This window comes from Nyctereutes procyonoides, unplaced genomic scaffold, assembly GCF_905146905.1.
Source record: "Nyctereutes procyonoides isolate TBG_1078 unplaced genomic scaffold, NYPRO_anot_genome, whole genome shotgun sequence".
NCBI lineage: Eukaryota > Metazoa > Chordata > Mammalia > Carnivora > Canidae > Nyctereutes > Nyctereutes procyonoides.
This window is the reverse complement of record NW_026575052.1, coordinates 61,729,858-61,743,137: the sequence shown is the minus strand read 5'-3', so window position 1 is coordinate 61,743,137 and position 13,280 is coordinate 61,729,858. Positions and strand designations below refer to the sequence as shown.

The 13,280-nt window shown below is 40.7% G+C and overlaps 1 protein-coding gene and 1 non-coding gene across 3 annotated transcripts in view; both read right to left on the bottom strand.

Annotated features, from left to right (window-relative positions):
* CAMK1D (calcium/calmodulin dependent protein kinase ID) overlaps nucleotides 1–13,280 on the bottom strand; it is a 433,233-nt gene that overhangs the window by 353,212 nt on the left and 66,741 nt on the right. The window lies entirely within an intron of this gene.
* LOC129514334 (U6atac minor spliceosomal RNA) lies at nucleotides 125–253 on the bottom strand. The gene has a single exon (XR_008665404.1). It is a non-coding gene; the product is annotated as a U6atac minor spliceosomal RNA (small nuclear RNA).

Sequence of the window (13,280 nt, the reverse complement as noted above, 5' to 3'; positions counted from 1 at the left end):
TGGTGCTCTGGTGTTACACACAAAGCTTGTACCGGTGTCCCCTCAGTATGGGTGCAGGTGTGCATGTAGGAAAAGATTCCCGGAACAGGACATTTGTAATGTTGGTTTACACCATAGGGTTGCTAAGAAATATTGTTAGGTGCTATAAAGAGGGGGTGATAGCATCCATGTACATGTGTGCTACAGGGCACTAGAATTTTTTCCACTCTTGTCAAGGGGAGTGCTAACTGAATTCCTCACTTTCATACAACACAGACCCTTTGAAATTTTAAATTGATGCAGCATCCCCCAATGGTAGCCAGAGTTCAGCTCCCCTATTCTACTTCCAACCATCAATTTTCTAGGCTGACAGATTTTTCCTCTAGAAACCTATTAGAGGAAAACAGGCCCTCTAAAAAAGCCTTGAAAGCCTAGTTAATATGGGTGGAATTAAATTTTTATAAGAGTATTCAGGGATTCTAAATCAGCAGCAAATGCTTTCTTTTCATCACAATACCCAAAATGACATGGAAAGAAAAACATAAATGAATATTTAAAAACCCTATTCATTCCAATGCAGGGGACCCCCAAAAGTAGTTGATATTCTCAGAGTTTTTCAGTAATTCATGACTTTTTTTCAGAGTGACTATCTAAAATTAGAAAATGATGCCTATTTGCAGAATCAATGAAAAGGTCCTTTTCCCACCCATTCTAGAGAAGGCATGAGGAAACAACATACTTTCACATGAGAATCTCAGCTCTCAGGAAACGCACCCTCTGGCTTAGAATATTTATTAAAGTCAAGGAACACAAAAGCAATGATTTCCTTTTGTTCCAGCATATACTTTGGTAAATACCAACATACCAGACTGTATCCCTTTCTTTGATACAGTTTTGTATGATCTGTTCAATATACTTAAAAAAAACATGTGTCATGGCCAACATGATGTTCTGTGTTGATGAATATAAACCAATTTTACAGTCACCTTAATCAGTAACTCATAGTCCATCCACCAAAGACATGCACCAGAATGTTTTTAGCTGTTTTATTCACAATAGCCCCAAACTGGAAATAATCAAATGTCTACCAAGTGTAGAATGGATATCTAAATCTCATACAATGGAATACTACACAGCAATGGGAAAAAATGAGCAATTATACAACATGAATGAATGTCACAAAACTTAAATATGATCCCATTATACGGAATTCAAATAGGCAAAACTAATTTACGGTGACAGAGGTCAGAACAGTAATTACCTTTGGGAAGGAAGGGCATTGTTCTCACGGGGAAAATGGTACCAGAAGGACTTCGAGGGTGCTGGAAATGTTCTTCATCTTGATCTAGGTGGTCCTTACATGGGTTAAAAAATTCTGAGATTTGTTATCTTTACTATATGTAAAGTATATCTCAGCATCCTGAGCTAGTCAGCTAGCATCCTCAGCCAAGAAGTCCTTACCCCAGAAGCAGCCAACTAGAACCCCTTCTGTTATCTATATTTGAGTCATATTAGCCCCTCTGCTAACTAGCAAAATGAATGTGAGGAATGATTTTTTTTTCTTGATGAAATCAGTGGTTAATTAGCATGATGAGCATTAAGAATGAGGAAAAATATTTTAGATAATCTCTATCCTTGAATAGGCAGGGAAAAGGCTCAGGACCTGTACCCTTCGACTTGATCCCAAAATGGTCTATCCATTGGTTTGAGGGATTTCTAGCTGCCTGATGCCTATCCTAACGGAAATGTAATCCTGCTTTTGGAATATTGGCAGCTTTGCTTAAAGGGAAGCTTTCATCCTAAGTGGTGGTCGGAGTACCTAAGAGGACACAGAGCTGGGATTTCAGGATACAGCACAGAACGTATGAACTACATTCTGCTGACTAATACCCATTTAAGAAGCGTCCTGATGCTGAATTTGTTCTGAAATTTGCTTTCATTATAAGCTGGTCATGAGGCTGTAAGAGAACAGCTAATCCCCATTCAACTACAACTTTCTGGTGGTTACCATCCCCTACCTCAAAACACTTAAGAGCATGTATGACCAGTCTGGCTAATTTCCATTGTCAAGTCTGGAGACTGTTAGAGCATGAAAATGTGCAGACATGCATGCTGGAGGGTAACATGTTTCCTTATGAACAAAATGAAGAATGGAACCAGAGGTGAGAAAAGCAGGATAAATGGGCATAGGACAGCACAGTGACACCCAGAGAAAGAAGCCAACCAGGGAGGTAGGTTTCCAGCAGTACCCACAACTCTTGGAGGCTTGCACAGAGATACACAGGATACGATCATATTTGTGAACGACCCAAAATTAAACAAGATGAAAGACTCAGAATTCTAAAAGGTCTTGTCAGGCAATTCGGTGAACTAGATTTAACAAGATTAAATATACAGTTAGGTGTACAAAAATTAACAACTCAAGACAAAAGGGGCAAAGATCAATGACAAAATCCATTATAATTGTGACATTTAAAACTTTAGGGGTTTTGGATAAGAAGCTCAGGCTCAGTGTGAATTGGAAATATGCTATGGTCACCAAAAATGTAATGCATATATTACATTTCAAAAAGAAAGTTTACTTTGAAAAGATATAACGCAGATATTTGTACATCAATGTCCATATCAGCATTATTCACAAAAGCCAAAAGGGGGAAGCAATCCAAGGGCCCCTTGACAGATGGAGAAACAAAATGGGGCATGTCCCCATACAGTGGAATATCGTTCAGTCCTAAAAAGGAAGGAAATTCTGGCACCTGCTACAATGTGGGTGAACCTTGGGGACATTATGCTAAGTCAAATAATCCAGACACAAAAAGCCAAATGCTGTATGATGCTACTTATTTGAGGTCCCTAGATTTAGTCTAATTCATAGACAGAAAATAGAATGGTGATTATTAGGGGCTGGTTACTGGTGGTGGTTAGTGGGTAGATTTTCAATTAGGGAAGATGAAAATGTCCTGGAGATGGACAGGGGAGGCACACTGTGAATGAATTTATGCCACTGAGAAAGTTGGTTGTTTTTTTTTTTTAAATCAGTCAACTTTTTTTTTTTTTATGATAGTCACAGAGAGAGGCAGAGAGAGAAGCAGGCTCCATGCACCGGGAGCCCAACTTGGGATTCGATCCCGGGCCTCCAGGATCGCACCCTGGGCCAAAGGCAGGCGCCAAACCGCTGCGCCACCCAGGGATCCCTGAGAAAGTTGTTAAAATAGTAAATTTTGATGTTATATATGTTTTACCACAGTTTTTTAAAAAAGATTGTATTTATTTATTTGTTTGTTTATTTAGAGAGCGTGCGCGCACAGGGAGGAACAGAGGGAGAGAATCTCAAGCAGACTCCCCACTGAGCAAAGACCCCCCCACACACACCAACTTGGGGCTCAATCTTGTGACTCTGAGATCATGACCTGAGCCAAAATCAAGGGTCGGATGCTTAACCAACTGAGCCACCAAGACATCCCTGTTCTACCAGTTAAATGTCATGCAATCTTTGGCTCCATCAATCTGAACAAAGTTTGTTGTCCTGCTCTATGCTTAAATCTCAGAATATGCCTGAAAACAAAGTATGGTGTCCATACGTTGTAAGGTCAGTAAATGCTGCCTACCCAATCTGCCTGCTCGACCAGCCCCTGTTCCTCCTCCCCTGTCACACCAACTTCTTGGGACCCAAATGGATCATCTTCCTCTGTGACAGGACTGCTGGTCACTTGTGAAAGGAGGGTGCTCCCAAAAGAAGTGCCACATCAAGTCCCCAATGTCTCTGCCCTGGTTCCTGGCAAGCAGGGGCAAAAGGTCCGTCAGTTAAGGGAGCTGACTTCCAGGACACTCAGGGCATGGGCACCCCTTCAGAGCAGCCTGAAATTCCTCCAGGTAATTTCAGAAAGCCTTGGCTCTTCCTCCCACTTCCTCTCTGCTCCTGCCCCAACACACACACATACACACACACACACACACACACACATCCATCCTGAGTCTCTGCCCCTCAAATCCAAATAGGTGACTGGTATATTCATTCACGCAATAAATATTCAGACTTTGGGGGAAATTTTGAAGTTGAATTTTTTTTAAGACTTATCTATTCAGGGAGTATGTATCACACGAATGACAATATCTATTGAATAGTACTATTATCAGAACTTATCTCATTTCTCTCTCTCTCTCCTCAAATAATGTAGTCTACGAAGCTGAGACAGTGGGAAGGAGCCCACAAGGCACCCATGACACTGAGGAATGCCAGGTCCCAAGAGGAAGGTTAACTGTAAGGGGGAAGGTTTCCCCCTCCCCTTCTCCTCCATGGAGCAGCAGAGACTTGCCTGGCTGGCCAGAGGAATGGGAGGGCTGGATGCTTAGCCCCTTCTCCCTCTTTCCCTTAGGAGCCTGCTAGAAGGATCTGCCTGGGGAGGGTGCCTGTAGTGGGCAGTGCCCCAGATTTGGAGGTTCCGAATTAAGAAGCTTCTCTACTGTCACATACTACAGCCTCCAATTTAACTTTGATCAGAAATAGTTATTACCTTGACCTCCACCTGCCTGACCCCTCAACCATACTTCTCATATGATTCAGAGCACAGATGGGAAGAGCATGTTCCTAATTGGCCCGCATACCTCACACACATAACAGGGTGGCCCCAGGCAGGTGTTTGTCAGGAGAAGGCTAAGATGCTGGGAAGTGGCTTCATAGGGACATCCACCCAATGCAGAGAATGTGCCAACAGGCTGGTGATCCCTGGGGCTGAAGCACCTAACATCCCCTAGGCTGTTACTATATGACTTTTTCACTCTTTTGTTCTGGAATAATGGGACTTTCCCTAGACAGGCAACCAGAGAGAGAGACCCAACATTTAGTCTCTCTGAAGAAAATACCAGAGTCTCAGATAACAAAATGAAAACAGAAGGCCTGTCCAAGTCCTCCTTGTAACTGTAAATGGCACTCAACACTTATGGAGCACAAAATGCAAATCACCCTTGGGCCTCAAACTCTTTCTCTCTGGCATGTGCACCACCTACCTAACACAGGTCTGCCCAACCCAGTGTGACACCCGCACACCTGTCTCGACTGATCCCATGAGTCAAAATAATTTTCACATTCCATCTCATCATGCTATAGAGCCATGGTCAATATCTCTAAGTTTTGTATCCTCCTTCTCCAAGAACAAGAGAGAAATGAACAGAATCAGAGCAGCACTTGCTTGAAGGTATTAAAACATGAACACTGAAAAGAAAAAACAAAAACATGAACACTGAGCCTTAGAGACCATTTACTCGGTACTACCCCCTCATCCCCCATTCGAAGCAACTGCACTAACATAAAGCACATTCAGTGTATGACCTGATCGTACCTAGGGAAGCCTGAACATGAACTGGATATGAGAGGATATTAAAGACCTATTATTAACTGTGTTAGTTATGTTAATGGTATTTGGGGTACATTGGGAAATTTCATTTCTTCCTTCCTCCTTTCCTTCCTTTCTTGGGGGGCTGGGGGAGGACAGAAAGCCATATTATATTAGGGGTGGCATGTCAAGATATCTTTTTTTAATTTAGATATAACTGACATACAATGAACATTAAAGGTGCACAATGTGTTGATGTGGTACCATCCCAGTGTCAGCGAACACCTCCACTGGTGTTACCACTTTTTTGTGTGCTGAGAATATTTATGACCTAGTTTCTCAGCAACTTTCAAGTATGTAATACAGTATGTTAACTCTAATCACCGTGCTGTGCATTGGATTCCCCAGAAGTTACTCAGCTTCTAACTGTAAGCTTGCATCCTTTGACCAATAATATCTCCCCAATTCCCCCACCTGCTGGCCCTGGTAACCTATATATACCCTGACTCTATACTCTGCTTCCACAAGGTCTGCTTTTTTAGATTCCACATATAAGTTGTATCATGCATTATTTGTCTTTCTCTGACTTATCTCACTTACCATAATGCCCTAGAGGTCCATCCATGTGGTCACATACGGCAGGATTTCCTTCTTTCTCATGGCTGAATAATATTCCATTGAACCGCATCTTATATATCCAATCATATGTTGACACTTAGGTGGTTTCCATGTCTTGGCTATTGTTAAATTGTGCAATAAGATGTCTTAATTTACTTTAAAATATTTTAGCATTTTTTACAAATGGAGGGCATGAATGAATGAATAGCTGGCCTGACCCAGAGTTCACACAGCTGGTTAGTGGTGGGGCTGGTTAACAGTCCAGTGTCCTTCCTCTAATGTTTTACAAAAGACCACCATTTGTGATGTTTTATATCCTCTACACCAGAGCAGCTACTCAAGGTGACTGCAAATATGTAGAGGGCCATTTGGACTCTGCCCATTCAGCTCTGGAGGGGTCCTGCAGGCTCCCAATCAGCATGGTAAATTGAGTTTCGATGACAAAAAGTTGCTAGATTGGCTTTCTCCTCTCATCCAAATAACCAAGTAATGGCCACACAGTCATTAAACATTGGCATGGGTGGACATTTGTTGAAAGTTTCTAAGACCACATCAGCATACCAAGAAACTCAATTCTTTCATAATGTAATAACATGACCTAACAGAATTAGTTTATAATCGTACATAATAACCATGAACTGCTTACTGTGTACCAAGGAATATTCTAAGCATTTGACAAAAATGATCCTGGTTAATCGCCACAACATCCAAGAGGTTATTGTCTCCATCCTGTAGATGCAGTGAGTGGGACACAGAGTTTAAGAAACTTGCCAAGCCCACAGAGCCCTGAGGGACAGAGGCAGCATTTTGGATGACTCTACCATACATTCTCCTCATGGCCACATGCCATTTCTTCATAGTCACACCTAATGTTTTCACTGGGAGAAATGGTCCAGGGATAATTCTTTCTCATTGTTGTGTTTAAAAATACTACCGAAGAATTGGGGCGCCTGAATGGCTCAATCAGGGATCTGACTCTTGGTTTCGGCTCAGGTCATGACCTCATGGGTCATGGAATTGAGCCCTGCATCAGGCTCTGCACTCAGCAGAGTCTGCTTGCCCCTCTCCCTCTGCTCCTCCCCACCACCCCCCTCAATCTTTCTAAAATAAATAAATATTTTTTAAAAAAACCTACAGATTAAAAACCAAAAGAGAAAAATAAAATCTGCCCCATAGGCCAAAAAAAATAGTCTGATTTCATAAAAATATTTCACTGTGTTTTCCTTATAAAAAATTCAAATTATTCACATGCTGTTTAACTTTCTTCCTCAAACAAACATGAGTAAGAAGTCCAGGCAGCTCTGCAATTTCTCCTCTAGAAAACTATCTGGAGGCTGCCCAGTGGACAACAGAGGCCTTAGGCTGCCCATTCAGCCTCTCATCATGATGTGATAGAAAGAAGCCAGTCATTCCCTTGAAGGGTTCTGGATGACTTTCTGTAGAAAAGTCTTCACACACACACACACACACACACACACGAAATAAAAGACAATGCAGTCAACCTTCTAGTACCTGCACTATCTCTCAGTACTGACAATAACTTTGAATGATTCAATTCCTTCTTTAACGCTGTGCCATCAAAGCTAAAATAAGACAAAAGCCCCCCAAAATCAGATTCAAATCCTAGAAAAGGGGAGGTGTCTTAGGATAAACTGGAGAAACTAACACCTTGGGATGGTGTTCAGCTCTATTCCAGAGCTCCTCCCTCCATTAGCCCAATTATCCCAACAGGAATAAATGAAGGGTGGCTCATGTCATCATAGAAGTCAGAATTCTCAACAGAAGTAAAGTCAAATGAAGATACGGCAAAGGTAGCATGTGAAGGCACAGACGGAAGGGGAGCCTAAAAACCAGATCAGCACCAACTGAGTGGCCTAACTCTGAAGTTTGGCCAAAATCTCCAAATTTGGTGATTACTGGCATGGAGGTTGCCACAAAGGGTCCTGATTACAAGAAGAGAAAGGATTCGTATTGTGGCTACTGTCCCTACTGGAAAAAGCTGAGCTTCCTCAAATATAAGCAGGCTGAATGACAAAGTTAATAATCAAGGCCAAGAAGCCATATTTCCTGTTGCAATAGAAATGAACACTGCTATTGCTGAAGGACAAGCGTCTCTCCCACAGAGGAACTTCTCGTTCCTCCCCAGAATTTATTATCATTAAAACTAGTATTTGACATTCACCAAATGCCAACAACATGCCTATATCTGCTCTTATGACTACATCATTAGTTCACCTCTGAACTGACTTTCCAAACACGGTTAACTTTGTCCCGGAAAACAACAGGCAGGCACAAAGATAAGGAAGGCAATTAAGAGTTATGCTAACAATAAAAATAAAGTAGTGATAAAATTTTCTGCATTGTCCAGGCATGGTTTATGACTTTCACATTAAAAAGACTGGGAAACTTTTTTCTTGTTGCGACTACTGTAGATACAGCAGATGTGGTGATTATAAATGGCTAAAGGCAAGTCAAAAAAAGATCTTGGAGCAATCTCCTGTCTAAAACTGTGTGTTACTCTGTAATCAGATGTGAACAGAGACAACAAAAAAGACATCATTCAAGTCACAAAATTTTGACTATCCCCCTTCTCCAAGCCAGTATGACAACTGCTGCTTTTTTATTGACTATAGCTATAGTTTTGTTCTGGGATTACCTATCTAGAGATGAAATTACCAATCATAAAAGTATACCTGATTACTGATATACATCACCCTGAGTAAAATTCTGCTTATTTTAACCCACCCCCAAAATCAACTAACATAAGTGCAAAGTCTATATATAATAAGGCTCTTCTAACAATTCTTTTGAAAATGGCCCAAGGAGCTCCAGTGGCACAATCGGTTAGCACACGGTACTTAAATGAAAATGGCCCACGGTTCCCATGGTGCATTTTTCTCTTAATGAATGGAGTAATCCGGGTTGTATTTTTTTTTTAAGATTTTATTTATTTGTTCATGAAAGACAGGGAGAGGGAGGCAGAGGGAGAAACGGGTTCCATCCAGGAAGCCTGACATGGGACCTGATCCCGAGACTCCAGAATCACACCCTGGACTGAAGGCCACACTAAACCGCTGAGCCACCCAGGCTGCCCTTCCAGGTTGTATTTAACTATATATATATATATATATATATATATATATATATATATATATATATTCACTTGGAGGTCATTGACCTGTCTATAAAATATGAATGTATACATGTATTTAACTATATATAGTTGTATTTAACTATATATATATATTCACTTGGAGGTCATTGACCTGTCTATAAAATATGAATGTATACATGTATTTAACTATATATATATATATATATATATATATATATATATATATATATTCACTTGGAGGTCATTGACCTGTCCATAAAATATGAATGTATACATGTATTTAACTATATATAGTTGTATTTAACTATATATATATATATATATATATATATATATATATATATATTCACTTGGAGGTCATTGACCTGTCTATAAAATATGAATGTATACATGTATTTAACTATATATAGTTGTATTTAACTATATATATATATATATATTCACTTGGAGGTCATTGACCTGTCCATAAAATATGAATGTATACATGAATATTAAGATATAGATATCATTTTATTCTATAGACCTGAATCTGTGTTCACAAAATTTTAAACACATTTTCAACAAAGAATATAAATAAAAAAATAAAACTGTGTGTTAACATTGTAAGGTGATGCTACTTTGAATACCCAAAGGATGGGGATCCCTGGGTGGCGCAGCGGTTTGGCGCCTGCCTTTGGCCCAGGGCGCGATCCTGGAGGCCCGGGATCGAATCCCATGTCGGGCTCCCGGTGCATGGAGCCTGCTTCTCCCTCTGCCTGTGTCTCTGCCTCTCTCTCTCTCTCTGTGACTCACATAAATAAAAAAGAAAAAAAAAAAGTAGTTCTACTTAAAAAAAAAAAGAATACCCAAAGGAGAATGTGTCTACTCTGCAGCCATTCATGTCTATCCCCTTCTGGGCCATATTTCTTGAGCTCTGCATCTCACACTCAGGACAGCAACACTGACACAGAAGACAGTCGAATCCCAAGAGGAGGGAAGCTGAAGGAAGCCAAAACAAAGATGGCAGAACCAGAGCTAGGTCTAACTCAACTCTAGTCCTCAAGAGCTCAAACCTCTAGGATGGTTTCATTCCAGAACTCTCACGTTGCCTCATTTCACAGTTTTCTCTTCCAAGTCTCTTAGACCGGGAGAATGGATGTTTCCATGGTTGTTCTCACATCTAACTATGTGAACACAACACGTGGTTCATGCCTCCAGGAAGGCAGTTACAATACTATATGGTAACTACTAATTTCTATGTTGTCTGTCCCTTCCCCTGCCATTGCAGGGTCCTCAAAATGTGAGGGACATCATTTATCCACCTGTATGTTTGACAGCAGCACCTGGCACACAGTGGGCATCCATCATCTCTGTCCCATAAATAGTGAACAGATCTTATAAACAGACAATTCCTGAGAAGAACTTCTGCTCATAAATGTCCCTCCCATTAAAGCCAAAGTTTCCTTATTAAGGGTTAATGTCTTTGGCTCTGTCGTCCAGAGTCCTCAACAAAGCAGATCTCTGTGACAGGGGTGCCCCTGTTTTCTCTACTACTGTGAGATAATACATAAAAGGAGTAAAAGAAACTGGCTCAAAATTGAATGGAAGTAAAAAAGGAGAGAAATAGTGGGGAGAAAAAGAAAGAGTAAAGAATTGAGAGGAAAGATAAGGTGGGAAAGGAGGCAAAGACATTCTCCTCCTTCCTCAGAGGTTTGCCTGGAATCTGCGATCACCGCCTCCTCCCCACAGCATTGTGGATGCTTCCAAGTATACTTGATTCTAAGGTGCTTCTCCTTGCAAATGAAGTGGAGGAAGCAGGTTTTCATTTCCCCCAAAATGCTTAACAGTGGCGGATCATTCCCTTTTGATCTTCTCCTTGTTACAAAAAAAAAAAAAAAAGGAAGAGAAAAGGATGCCACATATAACCTTCCTCTATCTAAAAGAACAGAATGGGAGTGCCTGACTTGCTCTGTTGATGTAGGACCCAAATCTCCATCTCCGGGTTGTGAGTTCAAGCTCATATTGGGTTTAGAGATTACTTAAAATCTTTAAAATGAATGAATGAATGAATGAATGAATGAATGAATGAATGAAAAGAGCGGAATAATTAGACTTCACACATATGAAAACTCTGAAGGTGAACATTCAAGGTCTGGGGTGGCAGCTACAAGGGTGACAAATCTCGGCAGGGCTTTGCAGGTCCATCTGAATTTAACTATTAGCAGAACAAAGTTCCATTTTTGTATAACATTTAAGAGGAACCAAAGTTGGTTTTTTGTTTATTTTTTTTAAGTAATCTCTACACTCAATGTGGAGCTCTAACTCACGACTCTGAGATCAAGAATTGGATGCTCTTCCAGCTGAGCCAGCCAGGCACCCCAGGAACCAAACAACTAGTTAAGACTCCTGTAATAACTCTTTGAGCCTTTGGTTTAAATTTTATGGAGCCTTAGTCCATTCTAAATCATTAATAAGACCTGAAGAATTATTACTGGCCGCATTTGTATGCCACCAGAGATTCTCTTTCATAAATTTAAAAATAGCTTGTAAGGGAGGCCTGGGTGGCTCAGTGGTTAAGCATCTGCCTTTGGCTCAGGTCATGATCCTGAGGTTCTGGGATCGAGTCCCACATCAGGCTCCCCGCATGGAGCATGCTTCTCCCTCTGCCTGTGTCTCTGCCTCTCCCTATGTCTCTGGTGAATAAATAATAAAATCTTTAAAAAATAATAGCTTGTGAACTTCCATTTTTTTTCACCTTTTTGGGCAAGAAAATTCATTTTATACAATTTCTAATCCATTCTATGTTCTGGAAACTTTACTGAGATGAACTCTTACCAAGTTCTTCCCAGGTTATGGGGGGGTTAGTCCCCATCTTTGAGAGGAATGTATAAAGTTTAGACTGAGGGTCAAAAAAAAAGTTTGGCTTTTGTCACACAAATTAAACAAACAACAACAATCAAACATTATAAATGTATCCAAAAGGGCTAATTATAACATGAATGGCAGGAGGGGGAAAAAAAAAGATCAAGCAACAGATATACTAGCTCATAAATACCAGGTGACCCAAAAGCAACTCTTCTAAAGAATTACAAGACATTGAACCCCAGGCCAGGGCAGCCCCAGCTCCACCTGTCCCCAGATACAAAGAGGTGCTCCTGCTAGAAAGCAACACAAATCAGGCCACCAAATTTCTTCCCCCCCCCCTTTTTTTTTTTTGGAAAAAAATCTCCTCAGCCTCTTTAGTGACAGACACAGCAGAAAAACGAAGCGACTTCTTGCCCCCTCTCAGGAATGTGGGACCATCAGATTCAAGTACAAACCACTCAGGGGTGCAGCTTTGCAGCCTCACCTAGCAGATGTTCACACTGACCATGCTAATGGAAAAGGGGAGGACGAAATATCCACAGTCGTTACCACAATGAAGCCCGAAAATGCAGGCAAATAATAAAACACACAATATTTCTGTCCTATCAATCCAATCTCCACAGCTCAACTAAAAGGTGATAAAGCTTAATGCAAACATAAAGGGATGCGCATTCACAGAATAATTTTGAAAACGTGTGGCTCTTGCTAGCTGGTCTCCAGTCAATAAATGCACTAGACAAATACTTTCAACAAATAGTAAAACAGAACAGACAACCATTCTGGTCTCGGAGACACACGCAGTGTTTTTACCCCAGAAAGCACCTGTCATAATAACTTCAAAAATGAGTTGTGGAAAAGAAAAATAATTTTACCCTGTGCTACATAGAACAATAGTCCTCAGACAGCCAGGCACTGGGCCTGGATAATAGATCCTGGTAGACACAGACAGGAGTGCCTGACATCTGGCCTGCCCAGACTACGGTCTCCCACGCACCAAGAGTGTATGGCTCCGTTATAATAATTGGGAGCAGAAAATGGGAAAGAATCCTGCAGCAGAAGGCTGAAATCTTGGGAAAATATTGTGAAAAGTCAACATTAATTAGAAGTAGTATGTCTTTCTAAAAAAAAAAAAAAAAGATATAGTGCTATCCAAGGGTGTGGTTTGTATTCGGTGTCTAAACCACTTTATTGTTAAACTAAAGTCAAACTATTAACTATTCACTACTTGGTAGAATGGAACCAGACAGGAAGGAGAGAACAAATGTTGTTCTATGTTACAGAGAACAAATCTAACACATCTCTACCACAATCCCTCAAAACTTCAGAAGGGATTGTGAGAATTTTAAATCTCAGGGTTAATAATCCCTAGCAAACATCAAAAATGTAGACTC